Source organism: Petromyzon marinus, chromosome 23 (assembly GCF_048934315.1).
Source record: "Petromyzon marinus isolate PM22_M1 ecotype Great Lakes invasive population chromosome 23, UKy_Petmar_22M1.pri1.0, whole genome shotgun sequence".
In the NCBI taxonomy this organism is placed as follows: Eukaryota; Metazoa; Chordata; class Hyperoartia; order Petromyzontiformes; family Petromyzontidae; genus Petromyzon; species Petromyzon marinus.
The window spans coordinates 2736514-2762691 of NC_133689.1; the positions used below are offsets into that span (position 1 = coordinate 2736514).

A 26178-nucleotide genomic window follows, 5' to 3' on the forward strand; every position below is an offset into this window, starting at 1 on the left:
AAGAAATAAACACGCGATGTAGCGGCATGACCCTCCTCAAAAATAGTCTTTAGCCACCGCCTTCACTCCTGACGGAGCTTTCAGCACGCGAGGCGAAACGTCGGACATCGCGCCGATCAACACGATAGCGGCACGGCCCCAAGACGCGTGGGGGGTGGGGGGGAGTGACGCGGTACGGCAGAGCCGCACAAACTAAACTATGTTTGTTTAACACGTAGTAGCTGGCTTTCGTGACCAATATTATCCATGAATATAGATGTGTCGTTAAACCCGCCACCACCCGACACGGCCAATTATTGGGGTTTGTCACGTAAACAAAACGTGCCAATTCGTTATAAATGTTGTGGGTTTTACTCTCCAACACACCGGTGTGCTGAACTAGTAACGAATTGGCATGTTTTTTAAGTGACAAACCTTACTAATTAGCTGTGTCGGGTAGTGACGGGTTTAATGGCACTTTATATTTAGGCGATCTAACCCAAAAACCTCTGATGGAAAAACTTTTTTTTATTTTACCAGGTAAGGCCCACTGAGCTATACAGCTCTCTTTCAGGAGCGAAGTGTCTTATCACGTGGAAATTTATAGCAGCCAAATAGCTCAACGCGTAATGTTGATTATCCATGTGGAGGGGAAAACCGGAGGACCTGGAGAAAAATCCACGCGATCCACGGGGAGCGAGAGACACGCAAACTCCCAATATACAGCAGCAGGCATCGTCACGGTCGGGATCGAACCCACGACCTCCTGTATACCAGGCGAGGTAGTTAACATCTCCTAGCCACCGTGATGATGATGAGAGAGAGACACGCAAACTCCAAATACACAGCAGGCATCGTCACGGTCGGGATCGAACCCACGACCTCCTGTATACCAGGCGAGGTAGTTAACATCTCCTAGCCACCGTGATGATGACGAGAGAGAGACACGCAAACTCCAAATACACAGCTGGCATCGTCACAGTCGGGATCGAACCCACGACCTCCTGTATACCAGGCGAGGTAGTTAACATCTCCTAGCCAGGGGCAGTGTTAACAACGGCAGCACAGCAGCGATTGCGCGACCTCCACGGCGAGGGCGGCTCCGGTGTGCCACGGGGATCCTGAAGTGGCTGGTTCGTGACGTTGTTCACGTGGCATTGCGAATTATTCGCGGAGCCCCGTCGCCCAGACACTTTACAAGACAAGAGCGCGGAGGGCATGGCACAAGGCAGCAGCAGGTGGAGAGACAACACAGAGAGAGAGAGGCGAGGGACAGAAGCACATACCTACACACTCGGCTCTCTCTCTCTCACACACAGAGGTAGTGTTCGCTGTTGTTGCTGCTCGCACACAGAGAGAGAGAATCCCTCTCTCTCACGCACGACTGGGCCAATTTGGTTGCAAAATTGGATGTGCGACGACTCAGCGAGAACACGTGTGAGCAGAAGCGGCATGGGGACACACAGCAGATGGGAACAAAAACAAAGATGTCCCGTGTAATGGTAACAGACTGTTGGGACGAGGACTGCTAGCGAGTAGCGCCCATGAAGACGGGCACGGCACACGATGGGGGGTTGGTGGCCAGCACCACGCCCGGTCGCCTTTGTCTCCCCAGTGGGGATGTTTACACATCGTACCAGCTGCTCATTTGAGGCTGAGTCGCCCTAGGGGAGGCCCATTACTGGTTCAGATAATCGTCATTGGTGTTGATCGTGAGAGGGAATCCAACTCGGGTCTCCGGATTCGTAGTGCAACGCGCTGACCACTGCGCCACCGCTCCCCCCCATGTGTACAAAGACATGCTCACACACGCACGCACACACACAGAGACGCACGCACACACACAGAGAGACGCACGCACACACACACACAGAGACGCACACACACACAGAGACGCACGCACACACACACACAGAGACGCACGCACACACAGAGAGAGACGCACGCACACACTCGCTGCAGCAATGTCAGCCTGGCACGCGTGCCAGGCATGGCGTGGCCGGTGCGCGCGTCAGCCAATGACTTTGAGCGCCGTGCGAGCGAGTGGCACACCAGAGGTGAAGAGCGGCGGCAACGATTGATTAACGCTGGGGGTGTTGTGTGTGTGGGGGGGGGGGGAGAGTGCAGGTATGAGTGGTGGGTGGGTGGGGAGTGGGGGAGTGTGGAGAGTGTGTGGGGGGGCACCGATCATCACCACACCTGTTAACGTCACGAGTGGCTGAGTTTTTATTCCGACAGTGCTTCTCCGTGTCGAACAAAACCAACCCAAAAAAACACAACTCGAAGTTTGTCGGTGTCGTCTCCATCGTGAGCGCCCGACTATGCAGAGGCATCGCTGCCAGCTCACCCGCGCGCACGCGCCGTGAACGTAAAACTCCGCCAGCCGCGGCTGCTGCTGGCTTCAGATTGCTGTGGTGGGGCCAATGCCAACGTTGGTTGCGTGGTGGTGGTGGTGGTGCAGGGGCGCACTCCACCCCGGTGGGTGTCGCTTTCGTTCGGGGACCGCCTCGGTTTGACGCGGCTCAGAGAGTCTCTCCCGGCGAGATCGCTGCGCGTCGATCACCGCCATTTGTGAGTCCGGGCATCACGGGCGGCAAGTCCGTTCGCCTTTAACGCGGCGTGGTTTCACAACGCGAATTGGATATAAAATTAAAAAAAAATTAACCCAGATGCGAATTGGATATAACGCGATTGAGTGAAGGGAACCACGCGGCGCGAGTCGGAGTAAGCGGCTGTACGGCTGCCTCGGCGTAGCATCACAGGAGGCAGCGGGATGCTACTGGATGCTTCTAGACGCTGCCCACGCGCCTCAGTCTTTGTTCGGCCTGCGTACGCATCTCGCCGTGTTATCGCCGACTTTGCTTTATCCTGTATTATATCTTATTCATTATAACGCGGGGGGGGGGGGGGGGGGGTTCTTCCACAAAGCGGTGTTCTTCAGGAACGTAACAACCGCGTTTTAGGAGTACGTACATGTAGTCGTAGTGCATTCTCACCCCTCTGCCATAGTCTAAGAGTCTAAGAGGCTATGGCAGAGGAGTCGTTAACCTGCGGCTCTTTAATGGACTGCGCTCGTGCAGCGCGATTTATTAAAGAGCCGCCGTCTCGTGTTCACCACCACCACCACGGTGCATCGCGGCTCTTGAAATATATTCAAGCTTCTCACCGAATTCGAGAAATATAAATGGCCCTTTCTTGTTATTTTGGTGGCCAAACGCTGGCCTCCAGCGAGCTGAGTTTGGAATCCGCCGGTCACGGCTCACGTCAGTGGCGAGTGCGATCTGAAGGGGCCCTGCCCTGGATCCCCCCCCTCACTAACCCACACTGGCACACGGAACTGACCACCCTGGGGAAGTATGGTAGAAAAAATATATAAAACAACCCCCATTATTCGACACAGCGTGAAGACAGATGCATGCGTCCCCGTATGGTTAGTCTTTTTGGTCACCCCACGCTCATCGCTCCTCCGATTAGCACGATCGGTGCGAAAGAAGTTCAACACGCGTGCACACAAACGGGTAAGTATCCGTCTATATATTGACTGTTACGAAACGCTGAATTGGGCAGGACACATGGCGCCTGCAAGGGGTGGTAGCTGACGGGCGAGACTGCTGATTGAATGGCAGCCGGAGGCGATTCGGCTCCCCAAGGGGATGGGACCGTCGTAGAGACGGAGCGGTGAAATTAGGCCGCGTGCAGGGGCGAGGCGGATCGTGGCATCGCAGGACCGTGACTGGACGGCGACCACGTGGGGGAGGGAGAGGCCATCATCCAGCAGTGGATAGACCACGGTTCACGATGATAACGATGGTGACGTTGATGATTAAGATCGGTATGATGTTACGTTGGTATGCGAGATAAAATATCGGGTTAATAAAATAACAATTTCTCTCGGCCGCAGAGAATGGAGGAGGGCGACACTGATATTATTATTCTTCTGAAGTGTGGCTTGCACGCTACAGGGCTAATCAGGTTTCATGCCACACAGAAAGCTGGAAATGCCCCCTGTCTCTCCCCTCCAAGAATACGAAACGAGAAATAGTCGAGCAAGGAAGAGGTTTTTGTTGTTGTTGTTGTTGCTGCTGAGCTAAGGGGCATGAACTCTCATGCGGAGGAATTACGAAGCGAAGCTGTTTAAGAAGCAGAAGAATGAGCAGAATATGAACGCGGCGCTGCACCCTACCAGCGGGTGTAAATGTCAGGTCTTGGCTTGACAGGGGGCAGACGGCCCCGTCCCGGTGCCCTGCAGGTTTCGTTGAAAATCGCGATTTTGGTTTTGTCCTGGTTTTAAAATGCTCGGCTTCACTCTATTTTTTTTGTAATCTCCAGTCCCGCTCTGTCCCCGTCTTCGCGAAGCCCCACTTCCATGATCCCCCAGCAGTTAACGTTCACCGCTCGCGTGTCATCGGAATGTACGTATGCACGCACGTGCGTATGCGTGTGTGTGTGTGTTGAACTTCTTTCGCATCGTACGTAACCAACCGTGTCAATCGGGGGTGTGGGAATGACCGTGCCAATATCACAATGGAAGATCTGATGGAGCCCTCTGTCAATCCGCTGCTGATGGCCTCTAGGCGCCGTGTCGGTCACCGTGGCTTGCGTGACCATGCTTCATCACGCTGGTAGACTGGGGGGGGGGGGGGCACGGGGGGCCGGGGTATCTCTAGAAACGGTACAGATGTATCACCTGCGACTGATGTCAGCCGTGACCGGGAATCGAACTCCCGTTTTGCCCGGCTTGCGGCGAGGTGCGCTACCCACTGCGCCACTGCTCCATTATATGGCCAAGTTCATCATGATGCAGAATCGTAAGTCCACAGTGGGGGGAACGGAGGGGGGCGGGGCTGGCTCGCTGAGTGTAATTTGCACCACCGCTATATTTGGCATCGACACCAGATGAATGCAGAAGGCATGACGACGTCATCATCATGACAGGTGGCTCTGGGTTTGAGGGTGGTGGATGAACAGGACGCGTGCAGCATGCGCAGCCCCTTTAACGATCCACTGCTGGATGAGTTCTCCCCCCCCCGCTCCCACGCCGCGCGGGTCGCGGGAGAGGGGGCGGGCATTTGAACATACTTCACCACGCTGGTCAGTGTGGGTTGGCGATGGCGGGGAGCGTAGAATTGCAAGTGTAGATGTACAGTACAACCCTGCTGTGCATGGTGGACGCCCATCCAATCACTATCCAGGCTCAACTCGACTTGTTTGCACACCGCTCAAGTACTCGTTTTAAGGCTGAGTGGACGTAGGGGAGGTCCAGGACCGGTTCAAATATCGAGCTGTGGTCGTTGACTCGCCGGGTTCGTAGCGCAACATAATACACACAAACTACATACATAATACATACATAATGCATACATAAGACATACATACAACATAATTCATACATACAGACAGAATCCCAGATGGCCACAGAGATAAAGATCCTCTCTATACCTTCAACAGACGGATGGGGCAAGAGCTGTTAGCACCACACTCGCCCGACCGTCGTTGTCTCCCTAGTGGCGATGTTTACACACAGACACACACACAGGGTAAGAGCTCTCTCCTTCCCCACACGGCAGGGTTTAACACGATCACGAGCTCACGGCTTCCGCCCGGCCACTCTAGAGAAAGATTCCTCGGGCGCGCCAGAGATTCGATTATTCCATAGCGGCCACCGCTCGTCGTGGAGTCGGGCGGGACGTGCGACGGCTCCGTTCAGGAGGCAACAATCCAATTAGGAGCGATCAGACGCGCGTTTACGCAACCTCGCAAGCCCCCCATCCTCGCTCCCTCATCCTCCTCACCCCATCTCTCCTCCCCAACACCACGAGTCCAGAGCCGTGTCATGACGGCGCACGTGAAGCCTCGCGGCAGCAATAGCTCCGGCTGTAGATCTGCGTGTGTGTATCTTTGTGTATGTGTGTGTATTTTTGTGTGTGTGTGAGTGTGTATGTGTGAGTGTGTGTTTGTGTGTGTGTATATTTGTACATACATAACGTTGCTCGACCACGTTATGTATGCTGATGATTTGGTAATAGCTGCACATTCGGAGGAGGAGTTGGAGACGCTGCTGCTGAGACTGGAGCGTGCCACTAAGAGGTGGGGCCTTACCATCAGCCCCACCAAAACTAAGCACCTGCCTGGGTATTTTGTACCATCGGACACTCCACCCCCACAACTCCCAATCGGTGATGGGGCAGTTGTGGAGAGAGTGGAGAGTTTCCCATACCTGGGCAGTGTGCTTATGACTGGCTCCAGTTTAACAGCAGAGGTCTCACTCCGAATCAGTCGAGCGGCAATATCTTTTCATCGGTTGCGTAACGCTGTGTGGAAGCTACCTGGTCTGTCGCTCCGCACTAAGCTTCAGGTCTTCTCGGCCACGGTCATTCCCTCCCTTCTCTACGCTTGCGAAACGTGGACCCCCCCTAATGGAACATCGTCGCCGGTTAGAAACATTTAGGCTGGCCTGCCTACGATCCATCCTGGGTTTAACCAGACTGGATTGTGTGAGGAGCTCAAAAATCCTTGAAAGATCTGGGCAAGGTCCCATCGGTGAGCTCCTCCGGCGGGGAAGGCTGCGATGGCTGGGTCATGTAGCCCGCATGCCCAGCCACCGCATGCCGAAACAGCTTTTGTTCGGCCGGATTGAGGGGGCAAAGCGGGCGCGGCACGGGCTAGAGAAGAGATGGAGTGATGTGGTACAGGAGGACGTGGAGCTGAGTGGACTTGCCGATGACTGGTACCAGCGATATCAAGATCGGCCTCTGTGGAGGAGGCTCGTGAAGGATGCTACTGGGCAGTTGGAGGTAGTCGCCCTCCAACAACAACGGAGGGCGGAGGAGCGGCGCTCAGAACAACGAGCGGACCGCCGGGTGGCTAAAGCACAGCAGATTGGCACAGTAGGGGGCACAGGTGGTGCATCAGCCAGTCATCTCAGTCAGTCGACCCGTGGCACCTGGGTCTGCCCCGTGACCTCCTGCCAACGGGCGTTCGACACTTCACGTGGCCTCAGGGTGCACATAGCCTGGCACAAGCGCCGTGGTGACGTCACCGCCACTTAGTGGCGAATGGCGGTTGTTGTTGTTGTGTGTGAGTGTGTGCGAGTGTGTATGTTTGTGTGTGTGAGTGTGTGTGCGAGTGTGTATGTGTGTGTGAGTGTGTGTGCGAGTGTGTGTGTGTGTGAGTGTGTGTGCGAATGTGTATGTTTGTGTGTGTGCGAGTGTGTATGTGTGTGAGTGTGTGTGCGAGTGTGTATGTGAGTGTGTGTGAGTGTGTGTGCGAGTGTGTATGTGTGTGTGAGTGTGTGTGCGAGTGTGTGTGTGTGAGTGTGTGTGCGAGTGTGTATGTTTGTGTGCGAGTGTGTATGTTTGTGTGTCTGTGTGCGAGTGTGTATGTTTGCGCTACGAGCCTGGCGAGCCGGGTTCGGCCGAAACCAGTGACGATTATCTGAAACGGTCCCGGGCCTCCCCTAGGTCGACTCAGCCTCATATGAGTACCTCGTGCTGTGCGTAAAAACATCGCCACTAGGGAGACAAAGGCGGCCGGGCGTGGTGTTGGCCACCCAGCCCCCTCGTTTGCCGTTCTGGCCTTCATAGGTGCTCGCTAACAGCACTTGCCCCAACAGTCTGTGAAGGCTTTACGGGGGATCTTTGTCTTTGTTTACGTCCAACTTCTTTCGCAGCCAATCGGAGGTGCGGGGCGCGTGTCAAGTTGTGTCAAGCGACAAACGCTGCCACGTGTGAATTTCATCAACATATTTAGCACGTAGGCTTTCGCGATAAAAAACACACCTATTATGGATCATATTTGAGTGTATGCACGGGACATTGTAATTCTTATATTGACGGGCCTACGGTATATGGTTAATGGTCAAGACTAGTAATGATTAACTAGTTGTTCTTTTACCAGGTAAGGTCCACTGAGCTATATATAGCTCTTTTTCAGAAGCGACCTGGCCACAAATGATAGCTCAACGAAGTGGCTTATCGCGTGGACATTTATAGCAGCCAAATACTCTAAATACACGTTGATTCTTAATGTGGAGGGGAAAACCAGATGACCCGGAGAAAAATACACGCATTCACGGGGAGAGAGAGAACATGCAAACTTCTACGTGACTTTACCGAAAAAAACAAAGAGTAATTCCTGCAGTCACGAAAGCACCAAATCAATTTGAACCACCTCTACGGGGAGGTATGAAGTATGTGTCTTTGTGTTTTCTCTGGCTGGTGTGTCTACCGTTGTGTCTTGGCTTGGGTTTGTGTCCTCCGCAGCCCCTATGTGCTTGACAACTTGTGTCATCCACCCGCGCCGTCTTTTGCCGAGTATGTGCTGCTGTTTCATGCTAATTTGTGTCCCATTGTCTCTCAGCCCAAGCCCCGCCGTCTCTGTCTATTTAAGGCCTCGACACAGAGATGCTGCTTCACTGTATGCGTGTCTCTCCTCATGTGTCTCTGTGATAACTCGTTCTGCTTGGATGTCTTCTATATCTGTGTATGCGGTCTGTATTCTACCACTCTCTTAAATGTCACACTTAACTTGCAATTTAACAATCTTTGAAACAGCGTAATCAACCAGACCATGCGTTAATTGTGTTTTGACCGACCGTCTGTGTTGCTTTATATGGTTTCCAAATTTTGCTAAACCCTATTTTATTTAGTGTGCTCCTCCGTCTGTATATCTGCGGTTATGTGTTTCCTCTCTCTCTTAAATTTAGCTCTTCTGTACCTGGTGATGATTGCTTGTGTTGCAATCGAAACGTCGTACGCTATTATGTAATTTTATTATTTCTTATTTCTACGTGACTTTACCGAAAAAAACCAAAGAGTAGTTCAAATAGGTATCCATAATAGAGTTTTTTTGGGTTAGATCGCGTAAATATATAATTGTCGTTAAACCCGCCACCACCCGACACAGCACACCTATGACGCCTCTATATAAGAAACGAAACAGGTGGACTTCTCCACAAATCTGTCTGTGGCCTGATGAAGCTAGCTGTAATCACTGGCGAAACGTCGTACTCAGATTGTAAATGTTGTTGCTTGCCTCTCCAACAAACCGGCATGCTGTATTAGTATACTACACTACACTACTATAAACTACACTACACACTACACTACTATACACTACACTACTATAAACTACACTACTATACGCAACATTACTATACACTACTTTACACTACACTACTATACACTACACTATACACGAGTGCTATACTCGTAACGAATTGGCATGTTCTGTTTAGGTAAAAACCTTACTAATTGGCTGTGTCGGGTGGTGGCGGGTATAACGACACATGTAAATATTTACACGATATAACCCCCCAAAAACCTGTATTATGGATGATATTGCTCGCGAAAACCTTTGCGTTAAACTTCAAATAGGCAGGCGTCAGGGTCGGGATCAAACCCACGACCTCCTGTATACCAGGCGAAGGAGTGAACATCTCCTAGCTACCGTGGGTACGGGGGAGGGGGACGCGCCCCAGAGGACGTCAGAGAGGTGCCACGTGGATTGTTAGAGAGCAGGAGGCGTGAGAGGCGGTGACGCCAAGGGAGCCAGTAGGCAAGATGCGTTCATGAAGCCATCCATATATACAGACACAGACACAATTTCAACCGAGAGGATGGTTATAAACTCAGCAATCATTGGAAAGATGCCATCAACCACTTTAGGTCATGACTTGATTTGTCAATCAACCTCCACAGCCAGCAGTGTGGTGTGTGGAGCCGGTTGCAGTGTTTTCCTGGCAGCCCTTTGCTGCATTGGCATTGCTGATACTGCTGCATTGGCATTGCTGGTGCTGCTGCATTGGCATCGCTGGTGCTGCTGCATTGGCAATGCTGGTGCTGCTGCATTGGCATTGCTGCTGCATTGGCATTGCTGGTGCTGCTGCATTGGCAATGCTGGTGCTGCTGCATTGGCATTGCTGCCTCACACATGCTGCTGGTGCTGCTGACACTTGGGCTACGCCCATCTCCAAACCTTTATAAACAGTTCGCCTTTAGAGGCTAACCCCTTTTCCTGATGACGACTGCTTGTGTTGCGATCGAAACGTCGTGGTATTTGTATTAACTTTATTTTAATTTTTTTCTATCTATGTGACTTTACCGAAAGAACCAAAGAATATGAGTTCCTCCAGTCACGAAAGTTTCAAGTCAAAATAAAATACCAAGGAGGGCGAGAGACGGAAGCGAGAGTGGACCTCGGCCGACGTCAACGTCTAACATCGCGTACGGAGACCTCCCTGGTTGCAACCTTCCACGCCGCCAGCGGTCGACCGTCAACCGAATCAGGGAGCCGGGGCCACGTGGCCGACACGGCCACCCGACGATGCCACAGATGGCGCCATCGAAGATTCGGCGGCCTGCGAGTGGTGCGGCCACGGATCCCAAACCGTCGTCGACCCGCGGATCGTAAACACTCCGCCGCCGCCGCCGCTGCTGCTGATGCCTTCACCCCTTTAAAGGAGGAATGGGACGAGGTCCACTCCGCTTATGAACAAACAATTGAGTCAGATAACAACATCTAAATTATGACTTAAAATTTTCGTGACTGCAGGTATTCATATTCTTGGTTCTTTCGGTAAAGTTATGTAGATATAAAAATATAAAAAATAAAAGTTAATAATTTATATTTTAGATTTTTATCTACGTGACTTTATGTGACTTTACCGAAAGAACCAAGAATAACAACATCTAAAATCGCATCTTTAATCTGCTGCTATTCATTCATACGAAAACAGAGGAAGACCCAATCCCTCCCTCCTTCATCCAGCCCCGCCCACTTTCGCACAGCCACGCCCACTCGTCCACTAGCCCCTCCCACACAGGGATGTTGGCCTCCGCTCGTTTTGATGTTGGCTCAGCTCTGCAGCTCAATTAATAATTTCTTCTCATACTGCTTACGGTGCATTAATATATGTCTGTAATCATCATTATTATACCATTGATGCACTGAAAAGTTTAAGAATCATCACAATCAGCATACTATCATGAATGCATTAACAGCTGACAGAATCTACACCATCATCACACTGTGGACCAATGGTAACGTTTGCTCTGCGGTCATCTGTATATTAAGATGTTTTAAGCCAGTGACCGAGTGTTTATGCGCTCGTACAAGCGAGAGGAAACGGAAGCACGTGGAGAAAACGCACACGTGCCAGAGGGCAACACGCTATCCCATACAGATGGGACAGGTGTCATTAATCCACGATTGCTGTCACCGCGGTCTCCAGGTAAGACGGGGTAAGATGACACCTCCTCGACGCTACACAGGAAGGGAGTTTCATTCACAACATCTGCTGGATTACAGGCCACGTGCGTGACCACCACCGCCGACACCGCCCAGGTTAATATTTGCTCAAGGACAGCACAACAAATACAAAGATCCCCCGTATAGCCTTAACAGACTGTAGGGGCAAGTGCTGTTAGCGAGCACCTATAAAGGCCGGCACAGTACACGAGGGGGTGGGTGGCCAACACTACGCCCGGCCGCCTTTGTCTCCCTAGTGGCGATGTTTACACATCGCACCGGGTAATCATTTGAGACTGAGTCGACCTAGGGGAGGCCCAGGACCGGTTCAGATAATCGTCATCGGTGTTGGCCGTGAGCGGGAGTTGAGCCCGGGTCGCCAGGTTCGTAGCGCAGCGCGCTAACCGCTACACTACCGCTCCCCACAGCACAACACACACTCACCGGCCTTCATGGGTGCTGCCCGCTAACAGCGCTTGTCACAAAAGTCTGTTAAGGTTATACGGTGGATCTTTGTATTTGTCTTTGTACACGGAGCCACGGACGCTCTCTGTTTCGTGTCTCGTATTTTGAGTTCCTCCTCAAACCCCCCGAATCTATCTCCACATCCATATCTCTCTCTCTCTCCCCGCCCCGAGTCCTCGTAATGTGCGAACGCTGAAATTTCTTTCGCACCGTACGTGGCCAACCGCGCTAATGGCAGGGTGTGTGTGTGCCCCGTGTCCACGCCACGTGGGTTGAGCGTTAGATGATGCGTCGGAGCAACATTCCAAATGGCACCGGGCAACGTCGTGCGCACGATAGTGATGCTGCTGCTGATGATGATGATGCTGACTCAACATCTCTCCGTGAGGTCGTCTCTGAGCCGTAACCCTCACGCTCATCACAAGGTGGGGAGGAGGAGGTGGGAGGAGGAATTTATCGCTGTCATCAACTGGCAGCGGCGGGGAATGCCCACATTTCACCCCACCACGTGTGATCCATCCTGCTATACCGCCCGCGTGCGCAATCAGTATGAAGCGTTGCTGTGGAGCGTGGTGGGTACAATCATCCATAATAGAGGGGATGTTTTTGTTAGATCGCGTAAATATATAAATGGTTGATGACATCTTTCCAATGATTGCTGAGTCTATAACCATCCTCTCGGTTGAAATTGTGTCTGTGTCTGTATATATGGATGGCTTCATGAACACATCTTGCCTATTGGCTCCCTTGGCGTCACCGCCTCTCACGCCTCCTGCTCTCTAACAATCCACGTGGCACCTCTCTGATGTTCTCTCGGGCGCGTTCCGCCCCTCCCCCGTACCCACGGTGGCTAGGAGATGTTCACTCCCTCGCCTGGTATACAGGAGGTCGTGGGTGATCCCGACCCTGACGCCTGCCTATTTGAAGTTTAACGCGAAGGCTTTCGCGAGCAATACAGGTTTTTTTTTGGGGGGGGGGGGGGTGGTTAGATCGTGTAAATATTTATATGTTTCGTTAAACCCGCCACCACCCGACACAGCCAACTAGTAAGGGTTGTCACCGGTGTGCTGTACGAGTGGCCAATTCGTCACTCGTACAGCACACCGGTGTGTTTGAGTGCCAAGCCACAAACATTTACAATCTGAGTACGACATTTCGCCAGTAATCACAACTAGCTTCATCAGGCGACAGCCAGATTATTTGTGGAGAAGTCAACCTGTTTGGTTCCTTATACAGAGGCGCAGATGCGATGAAAACACTCGTGTGTGTGCTCTTCTTGCGCGAAGTGGTGTGGGGGTTAATGAAACAACCCTGGTATTGTGAACGATTTTGGTCACGAAAGCATACGCGTTAAACGGGTACAATCATGTCGGAGCACAACTCCGTTCCGCTATCTCCACGTATAAATGAAGGCATGTATTTGTTTGTTTTTTACATCCATCAGACTATTGATATCCCGGACAAATATTTGTATGCGTATGCTGAAGAATATTGACCTGCGAAACCAATAGGCTGATGTACTAATCAATGGTGACACGGAACGGCCGTTTTGTTTAATAAATGTTCTCATATTTCAAGATGACTTGTATATCGCTGCGTCGTGGGCAAGGGTAGCGACGCGTTCCTGCTGCAGATCGACAATCGCGAGGTTTGGTGGATCGCTGCGCAGATGGCGTGCAACTCCCTTCCCCTGGACGTCTACGAAGTGCCCTTCGCTGGCTCGACAGGAGAATGCGGTACAGCGAGTGGACTCATCACCATCTGTTGACTGCATCTGCACGGGGATAGAGCGTTGCTCCCTTGCGCAAGGCGTGGGGTTCATCCGCGTGCTCCGGTTCCCTCCCCACCTTGTACAATAAGCACAAATTATCATTCATTGTCTGGAAGCATGTTAATAAAAAGCAAATAAACCAATGGAAGTAGCAACCGGACCCTCCTGATAATGAGACCTACGATTCGGCGTGACTTTCCAGAATTAATCAGTGAACGGAGTACAGGATGCACAATGCTAATCGGGGGAGGGTGTGAATCAAGGAGACGCGCTCGTGTATGCACGTTGAACTTCTTTCGCACCGTACGTAGGTGCGGACGGAGGAGAACAACGACTGCACAGGACTTCACAGGGGGGGGGGGGATCCGTTAATGTGAAGCACACAATCATTGTAATAATTATTATTATTGTTATAATTTACATTTGTAAAGTGGCGCATTGCATCCGTAGATTCCAATTCGCCACCGTGAATGGGAATCAGGAAATAAACATAACCTGCCGGGGAAACGTCCAGAACTTATATCGGGAGTGAAAGCCAGTTACACAGAGGTGAGTTTTCAATGAAAGACTTACATAGCTCCAACGACTCTGATTGTCTAATTACCAAAGGAATAAAGCATTCCATACTCTGGGAACTCCGCAGTGGCATCAGCCCGAATACTCACCCACTCACTCACCCACTCACTCACCCACTCACTCACCCACTCACTCACCCACTCACCCACCCACTCACCCACTCACTCACCCACTCACTCACCCACTCACTCACCCACTCACTCACCCACTCACTCACCCACTCACTCACCCACTCACTCACCCACTCACTTACCCACTCACCCACCCACTCACCCACTCACTCACACACCCACCTACTCACACACCCACTCACTCACTCACCCACTCACCCACTCACTCACCCACTCACTCACCCACTCACTCACCCACTCACTCACCCACTCACTCACCCACTCACTCACCCACTCACTCACCCACTCACTTACCCACTCACCCACCCACTCACCCACTCACCCACTCACTCACACACCCACTTACTCACACACCCACTCACCCACTCACACACCCACCCACTTACACACCCACTCACACACCCACTCACTCACCCATCCACTCACTCACCCACTCAACCACTCACCCACACACTCACACACTCATTCACCCAACCACTCACTCAACCACTCACACACCCACTCACTCACAAACCCTCCCACGCACACACCCACCCACTCACCTACAAGATAGACTTTAACGACTCCGATTTGTCTAATTACCAAAGGCACAAAGCGTTGTTCCATAGTCCGAGAGCTGAACGGTGGCACAATCCCCATCACCCCAGCAACAGAGCCGTGACCTCGCAGTACTTAGACGAAGTCGATCTGAAGATCGCAGGGAAATCGTTTGAGTGCAAATATGGATCGGTCCCTGCAATGCATTCTCTGCGCGACGGTCACTATTCAACCGACGCTCGGTCCAGGAAGCAGAGGCGTCATTGACGGTGGGGGAGGTGGAGGGGCAGGCTGCGGCATGGGTAGCGTGCAGGAGTAATGCAGAACGCGCGCAGGGGACGTCAGAGCCTCGTTTAGGGCGCGACAAGACAACGATGCACAGAGCTCGAGATTAGAAGCCGCACTCGGCCACGTGCGCGTTCATGGCTCGAGGCGCGGGGATGTGGATCTCACTGTGTGCGTGAGGTGGAATTAGTCATCCGGGGGAGGAGAGGGGGGGGGCATTGGGGCGGTGACCAGACGTTTTGATTGGTTAAGAAGCACAACATTAATCAGAGAATGAATACAAATCCACGTGGTGGTGGTGATGATGGAGTCGATGGGGATGATGATAGTGAAATAAATAATGTTAATGGTAATTATGATGATGATAATTACATTGGTGATAGTAATTATGATTTTACAAATGATGATGGTGTTGGTAATATGAATATTGGTAATGATGACATTAAGGATGGTGATGATGATTAGTAAATTATGATGCTAATAATTATGTTAGAGGCAATGAGATAACCTGTGTTTTTTTGTGTTGCTGCTGTGATTATTTTAATGGCAATGATTATGACGATGATTGTAATAGGAATGGTGACAATGATCAATTCAATGATGACAATCTCAATGATAAGAGTGATGACATTGTTAAGGGTGATAATGAATGTAATGCTCACGATGGTGTCAGTTGTGACGACGATGAGAGGACAATTGTGATGATCACGTGGGTGGCGATGATGAAAATCATAATGCAGCACCTGCTGATGATAATGATGCTGACGATAGTAATGATGGTGATGTTATAGTCAATTAATACGATTGCAATGATGATGACGATAGCGTCGATGATGACGATGGTGTCAGTGATGATGTTCGTGCCAGCAATGAGGCCGGTGATGATTGTTGTCCTTTAAATCACATGACGATGAATGTGTCAATGATCATGATGATGGTGTCAACGACGATGACGATCATTTTTATATGAACGACGTCAATGATGACTTAGAGGAAGATGATGATGACACACGGATCACCGGTCCGCTCGCTCGCTCTCTCTCTCTCATGCAGTGTCTCAACCCTGCAGGGTGGAGGTTACCCGCAGTGACAGTAAGAACGAGTTAGGGGGGTAGCTGGAGTTAGGGGATTGGCCGGGTGGTCGTGTGTGGGGGGGAGGGGGCGTTGTACAGACCTCTTTATGTCAGCCGCTGGGTCCGCACCAACCTGTGGTCTTGCGTCTCACTCCTCCACCCCCAACCACTGGCGGATGGACCGCTCCTCCGAGACTCCGCTGTGGTGTTGGAGCAGTGAGATGAGCCGGTGTCGGGAAGAGTGGCCGATTACGCTCGGAGCCTTAATAGGCGAGGCCTTGGCCGATGCGTCTGGCACCAGCACCAGCACCACCAGCGGCAGCACGGACATCCACTCACACCACATGTTGATCCAGACTTGCTGGCAAGCCCCTACCACGAGTAGTAGTAATAGTAGTAGTAATAATAGTAGTAGTAATAGTAATAATAGTAGTAGTAATAGTAGTGGTAGTAATAGACCAGGTAGCGCATCTTGTGGGCTGTAGATACAGTCTATAATGCACATGCAGTATACATGTGTGTGTGTGAAATGTATGTCTGAGTGTAACAATATTTTAAATATATTTTTTTACACACTGTTAATCCGAAGGCACGTCTTTCTACTATAAATTAATTGCCGGTTCTAATGATCTATTGTAATACGTGTGTGTGTGTGGTTTAATATGAATGTGTGTGTATATTAAAAATAAGATGGAAATGATGAATTACAAACGGATTGTAGACGAGGATGTTGGTGATCGGGCGGTGGCGGGAGATGTCTGGGGATGCTTGCCTGGGGCTATATTTAGGATCGCGTGCAGCCCGGGTTCCTCCAACGCGTCGAAGGCTCCTCGCAGCACAATGAGCAGAAGAAGCAGAGGCGACATCTCTCCAAGTCACCCCCTTTTCCAAGGAAACAACAAACGTCCGTGTGTATTTATATTTATAGCCACAACGTGAGACGTCTCTCTTTGCACCACCACCACCGCCCCCCGTCTCACCCACAACGCCAAGCGGCCAGCAACAAGCAGCAACTATAAGAGATGTGGGGCTGTCACAAGTGGTCAGCAGTAAACGCTGCGCGGACTTGCAATACCACGGCTCGCCCGGTTCGAGTCCATCTCCTGGCGCCGCAGTTAAAACGGTGGTGCGTTTAACCCGAGCATCAATCCACTCACCACCCCAACTCACCACCCCCCCCCCCCCACCAACCCACCATCCTCCCCAACTCAACTCACCACCCCTCCAACTCACCACCCCTCAAACCCACCACCCCCCTAACTCACCAACCCCCCAACTCACCACCCCCCCCCCAACTCACCACCCCCCCCCCAAACCCAGCACCTTCCTCAACTCACCACCCCCCCCCCCAACTCACCACCACTCCAACTCACCACCCCCCCAAACCCACCACCCCCCAAACCCACCACCCCCCAACTCACCAACCCCCCAACTCACCACCCCCCCCAACTCACCACCCCAAACCAACCACCCCCCCAACTCACCACCCCCCCAAACCCACTACCCCCCAACTCACCACCACCCCCCAACTCACCACCACCCCCCAACTAACCACCCCCCCCAAACCCACTACCCCCCAACTCACCACCACCCCCCAACTCACCATCACCCCCCAACTCACCACCACCCTCCAACTCACCACCCCCACAACCCACCAACACCCCAACTCACCACCCCCCCAACTCACCACCCCCCCAACTCACCACCCCCCCAAACCCACCACCCCCCCAACTCACCACCACCCCCCAACTCACCACCACCCCCCAACTCACCACCCCCCCAAACCCACCACCCCCCCAACTCACCACCCCCCCAAACCCACTACCCCCCAACTCACCACCACCCCCCCAACTCACCACCACCCCCCCCAACTCACCACCACCCTCCAACTCACCACCCCCACAACCCACCACCTCTGTTCAGGCGGCTGTATAAATGAGTGCACTGGAGTGAGTCGACCTGCGGCTTGCGTGTGGTGGGGTAAAGTGTGGGTACCCCCACCTCTTCTAACGTGTCGGATCAACGTGGAAGAGCCAGTAAAAAAATGTTATATATTAAAAATATAAAAATATATATTTTTATAAATATGTGCCCTGCGTGGGCCGTCACGCGACAGGTATCACGGCAGGTCCAGGCCTATGGGATGCGTTGCCCTTGCTAATCAGGCAGTCCGAGTCACGAGGTTTGTTATTTAAATCTGCCTTAAAATGTTCAACCTCTGTAGATTGTCCTTCAAACCCCCCTCCCCCCCACAACGTCTCCCCTCGCTCTGCTCCGTTTGCCCCCCCCCCCCCCCCCCCCCCCGGTTCCTGCGCTCCGTACACGGTGGCACGTTGGGATCTACCGATGCAATGAGCGAAACGAATTTTAAAACTTTTGCGATTCAATTATTTACCACTTGCTCTTTGCGAGAGTTTCAAACGTGCACGTGCGGCGCTTCGTCACGTGACGTGACTCCGATAGCACAATGGGGATACATGTGAGAAGGGAGATTATAACGGAGAATGGCGTAACGGCCGTGACATTTGCGTTCAAAGCCCTTCATAAAAGGGGCTTTGTTTAAAATGACTGCGCTTGTTTTACCCAGCAAAGCCAGAGTGCGCAAGAAGGACGTGTTTTTATTTTAGGAGGGTCCTGCATTGGGATGTTTGGCCAAATCGGAAGAAGAAAAAAACAGAGAAAACGTCTTGAAAACCCATAGAACAGGGGGAGAACAACACAAACCTTGCGCGGAAATGTACCCGAGTCGGGAATCGAACTCAGGGGTGTCTAGCTGTGAGGTGCAGGTGCGAGCAAAGCGCCACCCTGCACCGCACGGCATCATCATAACATGCCGAGCAGTGGGTCTTCTTCTTGACCCAGGCGGTGCGGCTCGCACCCCCTGGCGGGTGCGAGACTCGGCCAGATTGTTCTTTAGAAGGTAATTCATCGAAGCACAAATTAAGCACGGGCAAGTAAGCGCAACTTACTTTGTTTCATCAATCCCCGAGGTATTTATTAACATTGTATACTTTTTGTAAACGATTTGAGAACCAAAGTGGTGCAGGATGCAGAGAATGTTATGAACCATTGAACAAGAGGAAACCTCAAGCCACGAATGGCACTCGATAAACAAGACAAAGATCTCCCGTATAGCCATTAACAAACTACTTAGGGCAAGTGCTGTTAGCGAGCACCTATGAAGGCCGGCACAGCACACATGGGGGTGGGTGGCCAACACCACGCCCGGCCGCCTTTGTCTTCCCAGTGGTGATGTTTACACACCACACCAGGGACTCATTTGAGGCTGATTTGACCTACCGGAGGTCCCAGGACCGGTTCATATGTATGTATGTTGAACTTATTTCGCACCGTATGTAGCAAACCGTGCTAAAATCGCAGGTGCGGGAAAATCAAACTCGGGTTCGCCGGGTTCATCGCGCAGCGTGCTAGGCGCTACACTACCGCGCCTCACACACAATACACAACACACAGACACACAGGCTGCCTAGATAAGAGGCCGTGTGAATGGGAATTCCCTTATCTGCTCAGACGTCCACACGCACACGCACAGAGGTACGCGCGCGCGCACAGAGACCCATAAAGACAAAGATCCCCCGTATAGCCTTAAAAGACTGTCGGGACAAGTGCTGTTAGCGAGCACCTTTCAAGGCCGGCACGGCACACGAGGGGCTGGATGACCAGCACCACGCCCGCCCGCCTTTGTCTCCCCAGTGGTGATGTTTGCACACCACACCAGGTACTCATTTGAGGCTGAGTCGACCTAGGGGAGGTACCCAGGACCGGTTCAAATAATCGTCACTGTTGGTGTTGGCCGCCGTGAGCGGGAACCGACCTCGGGTCGCCGGGGTTCATCGCGCAGCGCGCGAACGACTACTCTACAACAAAGATCCCCCGTATAGCCTGAACAGACTGTCGGGGCAAGTGCTTTTAGCGAGCACCTATGAAGGCGGACACGGCGCACGAGGGGGGTTGGATGGCCAACACCACGCCCCGTTTGCCCCCAGGTCCCGTGTTTTGCTTGTGAGCGGGAATCGAACTCGGGTCGCCGGGTCCGTAGCAGCGCGAGCGCGCCGACCGCCATGCGAGCGATAACCCCGACAGAGACAGAGAGACGAAGATCCCCTCGTACTGTCGCCTTCACAGACTGTGGGAGTCTAGATCTCTTCCCCAACCCTACACTGCGCTCCTCCATCAGCTCGACTGTCCGGCCACCAGACCTCTGCCCCTACCACCCTCCCCACCTATCCTCATCCGTGCCCATTTCACAACTTCGCGCGTGTCCTCCATACCCCACTGCCTCTCATCCACGCTGCACCTATCAAACACCCTCACTCGCCATCACACTCCACCGTATTCAGTCTTATCTACCCCTGCAACAACAGCTCCATTCCCAGCCCCTGTCCCTCCATCCATTCCATCGCCTTCCTTACGTCCTGGCAAGGGCGATATAGGAATGCGAAATGGAATAGAAAGTGAAGGGCCGATACGACACACGAATGAATTCGGCTCGCGTGCAAGTGCCGCTGGGGGAATGCTGCTGCATCGCACCGAACCCCCTGGGAGGTGGCGACAACTCTTGGCCCTGGGCCATTTCGTCGACTTACAAAGCGCGCATCGAGACGACGCTGGATGCGTTTCTCTTCGCGAGGACGTTGCGTACACGTTGAACTTCGTTCGGGTCGTACGTAGCCAGCCGTGCCAATTGTGGAGGTGCGGGAGGGTGACGATTGTCGTCACCTCGCGATGCCGCTCGTAAAGGCACCATCACCTTGGCCGGCAAGGCAGTGAACTTTTAGCGCTGGTTTATTTTTTGTGTTTTTGCAGGCAAGCATTTTTGGCAAAGCCCTTTGATCAACTTGTCCGTTTCCCCATCGGGTGAGTCCCTAAGAGCGAAACGACTTCGTACTAAAAATGTACTTTATATATGTGTGTGTGTTCATCTTCGTGACAGTTATTGTTCGAGAAACCGTTCCAGACGGAGAGACATCGCCAATGCGGTCACGCTTTTATCTTTATGCGTAAAAAAATGTATGAGCAGCCTTTAACATCAATTAATCTGATACTACGACTGCAAATGATTTGCATACATAACGGCATTCTATACATAATGGCATACAAACCTCACTGGGCGTTGATTTTGATTAAGTAATGCTTTGGTTGTGGCGTTGCAGTTAGCATTAAAGATTTAATTCGGCTAACTGAACGTAACTCTTAATTAATTGTAATTCCAGTTCGTGATGGAGAGTCACCTTGAGAGGACCTTTAAACACGACTTGGTATATGTATGCGTGAATCAAGGGAATGTTTGGGATAGCTGGGAGCCTCGAGGCGATATGTAACAATGGAATGGGCCAGAGATTTTGAGTCTGCACCGCGAAAGACCTGGGTTCGAGTCCCAGATCCAGCTGTCGCCGATCACAACAGCGTCTCAGCACGTTCACAAAACACTTCACAGACAACAACAACAACAACTAAACACAATCTCATACAACGTTGCTTGTTTTTACTCTTTCACTCAAATCAGATTATTCAACTGTGAAAATAACACCGTAAAAATGATGTTTAACTGATCAACGTGTTATATATATATTTTACATTTGTTAATATATTGAACATGGATTGCAAAAAAATCCCCTCGCGATGGAAGTTCTCGTGTTTAAAGGGTGTCCGGGTGTAGATGGGGTGGCTTCCAACAGCTCCAGGCGGAGGCACAACACGACCAACGTTACACAAACTATAAACAAACCCCATTCACACAAAGAGAACGCGCGAGAGAGTGTAACGCTCCGCTACAGCTGTCGTCCCATTGCGCGTGCTGCTCCATCGTGAATTCCGAGTCCATGCGCGTGCACGTTTTGTCTTCCTTGTTAATATTTTCACTCCATTTAACCCCTTTGCTTTCTCACCCCCTCCCCCCCCCCTCTCTCGCTACACTCGTCACGTTCGCTAGGCCCCCGTGTTGCTATCTCGCTCGCTGCCCGCCCACGTCTCTGCGAGCTCATCACTATTCTACGTGACTGCGCGCTTTCCCTGCACAGAGGGTGATGCAATATAGGAATGTCGCTCTCTCAATCTCTCTCTCTCTCTGTCTCTCGCTGTCTCTATCGTACCAGATAAGCGCATATACCCCCCTCCCTTCCTATCCACCCACCCCGGCAGCATCGCATCCCCGATTAGTACAACACCTTTTTTCATTTGCAACGTTTGTGATCGCCGCAGAGAAGGGGTTCGAAACGCGGCATTGGTTAGGTCACGGGTCAGCAATTAAAATAACGAGACGAAACATATGTATTTTAGAATTCGACGCGAAAAGAAAGTCAATATTCCAAACGCCGCGACGCCCTGTGGTGGTGATCACGAGACGTTGGGGCCGTTCGTAAATAACGGCCACGAATCGATTCCTTAAAGAGCCGCACGCGGTTTTGCCGGCCCCTGCTTCAGCTGAAGCTGTTAGCGAGCACCTAGAGATGCCAGCAAGAGGTACCAGGGTGTGGTATGATCAGCACCACAGACGGATGTCTGACCGTCTTTGTCTCACCAGCTCGGGTGTGTTCTTCGGGTAGAGGAGTTCATCCAGCAGTGGATTGATAAGAGGGCGGTGTTACATGTGTGTCTTATCAGTGCATACATGTCAGTGCGCACATCAGTGTTGCATACATCGGCGTTACATGTGTGTATTATAATACTAAGCTTACCAGCACGAGGCTCCGGCTATTCTGTTCAAATGCCATTGGTGTTTGTGAACTTATATTTAAAAAGGCAAAGTGATGTTCCGCTCCAAGTGCATTGCAACGGTGCTCATCTGCCGTGTACAGCCCTGAGGCAGTGTCGGAAATTCCACGTTCCTATGACGGGGCGCTAGCCTCTCCGTAGGACAACCACCGATGGTTTCCTAACAACGTGGTATTTACTGTAACGACCCCACGAGGAATGATGATGATGATGGGTTGAGTGAACCCCCGCAACCAAGGATTGGAACTCGCAACCTTTCGATGCAGAGTCGCTCGCCCTGCCGCCGGGCCACGTGGCACGGGTCACCGATAACCGGGGGATTTGTACGATTGCAAAATTAAACTCCCTAAACGGCAAACGATGGAGGTGGGACTAATTCAAAAAACGTGCAGAGCTCAACGTTTGGACGGCAATCATCGCACACAGCAGCAACAACAACTACATATGTTCCAGCTTCAACAATTTTGAAAGCACAGCTGTTAAGCATCAACACAGCCAACACAATTAACAGCGAAACAGTGTCTGGTTCAACGAGCTGAGAGAGGCTGCTTGGCCGCAAAATGCGACCTTTTTTTTGCCTGTATCAAAAAGGTCTCCCATGTTGTAGCTTCTCACCCCGAGCTGTAAATGCCCTGCGAGTTCATTGCCTTTGTACTGTTCGCCTTTTGGGGAGGGGGTTCTCTGGTCTGACACTGGTTGAGACTAGGCCCTAATGAGGGCTGTCTCTGGTTTTGACCAATCAGTTTCAAGGTCAATGCATCATGTATTATCAGAGCATGTTTTTGTTTGCATGTTCACCGCAAAGTACGTGCGGTTAGTGCAGTTACTCGATTCCTTGCAAAAGTTTTCCCTTTGGTGTTTGAACATCTCAACAACGCCTGTTATGGCCAGAAGGGTTGAACGCCTATTATGATCACCATCATCATTATTTGTTCCATGCTGCTTGTGCCTTGTTGGGCGCTGTGCCCCATAAACGGGACGCACGCCTCACGCCGCACGCGCAGTGCTTCTCATCCCCATTAAAGATCTGAGAGGACACCGCTTGATGGCAGTGACAACGCCGTCGCGAGTTAATCCACTGGCTGCCTTCCCACGCCATCTCTCAGACCGACTCCAAGATTGCCCTCGCAGCGTTTAAAACCCTCCACGGGCTCGCCCACGCCTGGGCATTTACCCTCTCATCTCCACTCTCCTGTCCTCCCTCATCACTCGCCCGGCACCCCCTCCCTCCCGTCCGTGCCTCATCCGTGCCTTCCTTTCCACGCCTCCCCCCCCCCCCCAGGGGTCGGCAGCCTGCGGCTCCGCAGCCGCATGAGACTCTTTAAGGACCGCATTGCGGCTCTGAAAATATTGAAGGGGTTTTTTGTTTTTGTTTGACCGATTTATATATTTTTTTTATCTTCTTGTTATTTTCGGTTGCCGATCCCTGCACTGGAACTATGCACGCTCAAATGTAGATTGAAAAGCTAATTTATTTTACAACTGATTTTTTGTTTTTAGATCGGTGTCCTTCCCTCGCACCTCCGATTTAGCGCGGTTGGCCACGTGCGGTGCGAAAGAAGTTCAACATACAGTGCATTCTGAGTCCCGGCTGAAGACCCCAGCACCGGCCTCCTACCGCTCTCTCTCTCTCTGATCACTTGTTTCTGGAGTCTCTCTCGCCTGTTCCTTCTCATCACTCATCCCTTCCACCTCTACACGCACGACCCCCTGAGATCCATTGTTTAAGGGCACCTTCTACATCTAATTATTATTACAACCTTCATCACCGTCACCACCACCACCACCACCGCAAACAGTGGGGCAATCAACAGATGCACGAGCCGAAGACCCGAGACGCACCCCACGTACAAAAAGCGCGTAAATAAATTATCAATCAATTAGATGTTGATTGAAGAGGTGCAGATAGATGGCCCATAAATATTTGAGTACGTTCACGCGTCGTCCAAACAAGGGGAGAGCCGAGCGCCCCACGATCATTGATGGACCACCCGTTGCGCGTGACACATCCCGTACTTTTGGGCGATGATAAATATTCCATAAAGCGTTTGAACAAAAGGTGACGACAATAAGGGCGACGGACAATCCGCACGTGTGTACATTACACCGGCCGCGTGCAATTTGCGCGATGGGGCTTACGGTATCACGCGGCTTCCACCTGTGTGTGTGCAGGACTCAGCGAGTTGGGCCCCGCCGCTGCCTGCGATGGGGACATTAATTATTGACGCCCACCGCGTGCGAAGTGAAATCTTCCGGGCGCAGCGCGCGTGTGTGGCGGCGGGGCACGAAGTGGCAATGGCACGCGGCGCGGTTAATAATCCGCTCGCAACTATTGAAAAAAATAAACTACTCAAACCAATTTTTTTATTATTATTATACCAGGTATTACCCCACTGAGCTATGTAAACTCCTTTTTCAGAGGCGACCTGACCATCACAAACAATCGCTCAACGTGGTGCCTTATCGCGTGGAAATGTGGGTTCCATTTCATTCATTAATATCCATTGCCTCTGATCCATATCTCTGAGCGGGTGATGTACACAAATCCTTCTTCTCCGGGCTAAACTCAGCTTGGTTGTTGCTGCTCTCCAAGCCGCTTCACTTGCATGTATGTTGAACTTCGACTGAACTTGTAATTTATGTTACCAGGTAAGGGCCCCACTGAGCTACACAGCTCGTTTGCAGAAGCGACCCGAAAGTCACAATTTGATGTAGCGTAACGAAGTGGCTGGTCGTCGTCTTCGTGTGGCACGTCGTGGCGGCACGCACCACGGCTAGCCGGGTAGCGTTGCCCTCTCGCACGAGTGTGGGGGGGGGGGAGGGGTTCTACTCTCGGATCCTCAGCTTTCCTCCAACATGTAAACGCTCGTTAATTGGCCGATACCACCTTAGTTCACAGAGGAGCGCAGAGCTCGGGCAAACGTTTGTTTATCGTCCGGCTCCTCGCCGCGTGGCCGCCTTGCCCCGCTCGTCCTGTGGCTCACTCCTCGCGCCTCTGATTCGCTCTCTCGTAAAGAGCGAGCGAATACTGTGGGGGCGGTACGTGACAAGTTGGCATTGTATTAAATGACGGCGTGACAGTGTTCGCCGTTGTCATCGGCCGTGGTCAATTCCACTGCTGACTTAAAGCCTCCCCCAGGCTGCCATCTCCGCGATGGGCGTCAACCCTCGGACGTGTTCCGTTGCTTGGCCTCGACTCCGTTAATTATTCACCACCACGGGCCGTGAGTCCCTTTCATCGAGTCTCACTCACTTGACGGCCAATGCGGTCTCTCTCGCTTGCACGCGGCCTGCAACTCGCGTGCTCCTCTTCCCGTGTCTCAATACAACTCCAAGCCTGCGCCTGTTCGCTATTCGCATTTCATTCAATACTTTTTTG

The 26178-nt window shown here is 51.9% G+C and overlaps 1 protein-coding gene across 1 annotated transcript in view; it reads right to left on the bottom strand.

Annotated features, from left to right (window-relative positions):
• The window catches only part of LOC116945176 (NIPA-like protein 2), an 81068-nt gene extending 64040 nt beyond the window's left edge, over window positions 1–17028 (bottom strand). Inside the window, exon 1 of the mRNA XM_032959394.2 lies at window positions 16166–17028. The gene's annotated coding sequence lies outside the window, so the exon portion shown is untranslated. The remainder of the gene's footprint in view (window positions 1–16165) is intronic.
• Between the last annotated feature and the right edge of the window lie 9150 nt (window positions 17029–26178).